Below are 4,255 nucleotides of genomic sequence, written 5' to 3'. Positions count from 1 at the left end.
TTAAATTAGAAAAAAACAAAACAAAACAAAAAAACTCCTAACTTTATGACTTAAGGAACTGGCTAGAAAGAAAACAAACTAAACTCAAAGCCAGCAGAAAGAAGGAAATAATAAAGACTAGAGCAGAGGTAAATTAAATACAAGATAGAAAAATAAGAGAGAAAATCAATGAAACCAAAAGTTGGGCCTTTGAAAAGATCGACAAAATGGACAAACTTTTTGCTGGATTAAGGAGAAGACTCAACTTCCTAAAATCAGAAACGAAAGTATGGGCATTACTGCCGATTCTACAAAAATAAGGATTATAAGAGAGTAGTATGAAGAACTACATGCCAATAAATGGGATAACCTAAATAAAAATGGACAAATTTCTATAAACACAAAACCTACCAAGACTAAATCATGAAAAAATAGAAAATCCAAACAGAGCTATACAGAGTAAGGACAGTAATGAGAAAAATCTCCTAACAAAGAAAAGCCCTGGACCTAATGGCTTCACCAGTGACTTCTACCTTTAAAGAATTAACACCAATACTTCCCAAACCTTTCCCAAAAAATTGAGGGAACACTCCCTAGCTCATTTTATGAGACCAGCATTGCCCTAATACCAAAGCCAGAGAAAGACATGACAAGAAAAGCTACCTGCAGACCAATATCTCTTATGAACACTGATGCAAAAATCCTCAACAAAATATTAGCAAACTGAACTCAGCAGCATATTAAAAGGATTATACACCATGACCAGTGGGGATTTATGCCCGGAATGCAAGGATGGTTCAACATTGGAAAATTGATCGTGTAATTCATCACATTAACAGAATGAAAGGACAAAAACATACGATCATCTTAATGCCGAAAAAACATTTGACAAAATTCAACACCTTTTCGTGGTAAAAAAACGCTCAACAAACTAGTAATAGAAGGAATCTAAATCAATATAATAAGTGCCATATATGAAAATCCCACAGGGAACATCATATTCAGTGGTGAAAGGTTGAAAGTGTTTCCTGTAAGAGCAGGAAGAAGGCAAATATGCAAGCTTTCACCACTTCCATTCAACACAAAACTGGCAGACCTAGCCAGAGCAATAAGGCAAGAAAAGGAAATAACAGTAATCTAAATTGGAAAAGAAGAAGTAAAATCATCGTTGTTCATGGATGATACAATCTTACATGTAGAGAGTCCTAAAGATTCCACAAAGATACCATTAGCACTAATAAATCAGTGAAGTAGCAGGATACAAAGTCAACACACGGAAATCAGTTGCATTTTTCTACACAAACAGCGAACAGTCTGAAATGAAATTAAGAAAACAATTTGCAGTGGCATCAAAAAGAATAAAATACTGAAGAACAAACTTAATCAGGGGCACCTGAGTGGCTCAGTCGGTCAAGTGTCTGACTTCAGCTCAGGTCATGATCTCATGGTTTGCAGGTTTGAGCCCCATGTTGGGCTCTGTGCAGACAGCTCAGAGCCTGGAGCCTGCTTCGGATTCTGTGTCTCCCTCTCTCTGCCCCTTCACTGGCTTCCTCTCCCTCTCCCTCTCCCTCTCCCTCTCCCTCTCCCTCTCCCTCTCCCTCTCCCTCTCCCTCTCCCTCTCTCTCTCCCTCTCCCTCTCCCTCTCCCTCCCCCTCTCCCTCTCCCTCTCCCTCTCCCTCTCCCTCTCTCTCTCTCTGTCTCTCCCAAAAATAAATAAACATTAAAAAAAATTTTTTTAAAAAGAATAAACGTAACCAAAGAGAGAATAGACTTGTACACTAAAAGCTGCAAAACATTACTGCAAGAAACTAAGGAAGACAGATAAATGCAAAGATATCCCATGTTCATGGGTTGGAAGGCATAATATTGTTAAGATGTCAATACTCAGCCAGACGCAGTAGGGGCTGTGTGTGGGAGCGGATAGGCTCTTTTGTCCACAAGGAGAAGATGCAGGTAGAAAGCTGTCCTTCCTCATGGACCTGCTCAGCTGTCTGAGGGCTGTCCCAGCTCTGCTGCCTTTGCAACTCCACCTCCTAGAGGTCGGTCCCTGGACACCAGAACTCTAGGACTTAATATATTTAATTGTTTTTTTCCTTCACTAAGCCAGGTTTCTTAACAGTGGCGCTACTGGCATTTAAAAAATTTGACAAGGGGCGCCTGGGTGGCGCAGTCGGTTAAGCGTCCGACTTCAGCCAGGTCACGATCTCGCGGTCCGTGAGTTCGAGCCCCGCGTCAGGCTCTGGGCTGATGGCTCGGAGCCTGGAGACTGTTTCCGATTCTGTGTCTCCCTCTCTCTCTGCCCCTCCCCCGTTCATGCTCTGTCTCTCTCTGTCCCAAAAATGAATAAACATTGAAAAAAAAAATTTGACAAATGTATATATTGCGAAACAATCACAACCGTAAAGATAACACATCCCTCACTTCACGAGATCTACTCACTGAACAAATTTCAATTGTACAACACAGCATTCTTAACTATAGTCACCACGCTGTACGTGAGACCCCCAGAAACATGTTAACCTTATAACAGAGACTCTGTACCTTTGACCAACGTCTCCCCCCTCCCCCCCATCAGACTCACGCGTCACCCTAGACCTGCCCGTGTGCCCTGCTGTCTGGCCCTTGTTCCCTTGCATTGCCTCGTCCTGCGCTCATGGATTCAGGTGTGCTACAGTAGCTGCTTCTGGACTTCTGCTGCTCCAGACTCTGTCCCCTTCCCTTCAGCCTGGGGGCTGCACTGCAGCTGCTGAAGCACAGGACACAGCAGGATCTTCTCAGCAGCCACGACTGTGCAACCTGCAGCCACGACAGGTGTCAGTGGCCACCATGCGCTCCAGCCAATGCATCTGAAGATGCGTCATGAGACTGAGCGGATCCGTTTGTCTTGACGCTGTGGCTGGGTTGCCAAGCAAGTTTTGCCCCTGGCTCTATTTTCCTGAGAAGCTGGCCGTCCACATCCCCTGACTCGCTCCTCCAGCGAGCCTGCCGCAGGCCCGAGTTAGGGGTGTGCATCTGTCAGGACTCACCTTTGCTGGGGACGGAAACAAACGGGCCAATGAAAGCATAAAGGGGACTCGTTAAAAGGGTATTGGGCCTCTCAAAATAAAATAGAATTATCATACAGCCCAGCAATTCCACTGCTGTGTGTGAATGTACACAAAAGAAACGAAAACAGGATCTTGAAGAGATACTTGTACACCCGTGTTTATAGCAGCCCCATTACCCACAGCAGCCAAAGGTGGAAACAACCCAAATGTCCATCAACAGATGAACATATAAACAAAATGTGGTCTATCCGTCCAGTGAAGATTATTCAGCCTCAAGAGGAAGGGAATCTGGGGCGCCCGGCTGGCTCCATTGGAAAAGCATGTGACTCTTGATCTTGGGGCCATGAGTTCAAGCCCCGTGTTGGGCGTAGCGATTCCTTAAATAAAGAAAACTTAAAAACAAAGGGTGGGGGGGGGGTGGGAATCTGACATAAGCTGCTGAGGACTGTCCCAGTCCATTCAGGCTGCTATAACAAAATACCACAGCTGAGTGGCTTATAAACAACAGGAATTTTTTTCTCTGGGTTCTGGAGGCTGGAAGTCCAAGATCAAGGCATCAGCAGATTTGGTGTCTGGGGAAGCTCTGCTTCTGATTGCTACATGGCTGTCTTTTCGCCGTGTCCCCACATGGTGGAAGAGGCAAGGGAGCCCTCTGGGGTGTCTTTTATGAGTGCTGATTTCATTTACAAGGGCTGCACCTTCATAAACTAATTGCCTCCCGAAGGTCCCACCTCCGATACCATCACACTGGGTGCTGAGTTTCAAACTAAGAATTTGGGGAGACATCAACGCTCAGTCTATAGCAAAGACATCACGCTAAGCGAAATAATGTAGTCACAGAAAGACAAATACTATATGATTCCACTTACATGAGGTCCCTAGAGTAGTCATATTCGCAGAGACAGAAAGGGTGGCAGCTGTCTGGTGCTGGGGGTGGGGGGAGGGGGGAGGGAATGGGGAGTTCCTGTTTCACGGATACGATATTTCAGTTTTGCAAGATGAAATGAGTTCTGGAGATTGTTGGTGGTGATGTGGTGCAAATAATGGGAACGTACCTCTGAGCTGGACACTTAAAAATCACTCAGATGGCAGATTTTATGTGCATTTTAAAAAAGCCATCGGGGATTGATGACGTCCAGTAAGTCGTGGCGGAGCGAAGTGGACGTGCCGTCCCATCTGCTTCTAGCAATGATACAACTTGAGCAAAATCCTGAGAAACAAACACATGC

The sequence above is a fragment of the Puma concolor genome, chromosome B3 (assembly GCF_028749965.1).
Source record: "Puma concolor isolate L17-30 chromosome B3, mPumCon1.1.hap2, whole genome shotgun sequence".
Classification (NCBI taxonomy): Eukaryota; Metazoa; Chordata; class Mammalia; order Carnivora; family Felidae; genus Puma; species Puma concolor.
This window is presented reverse-complemented; position numbering follows the sequence as displayed.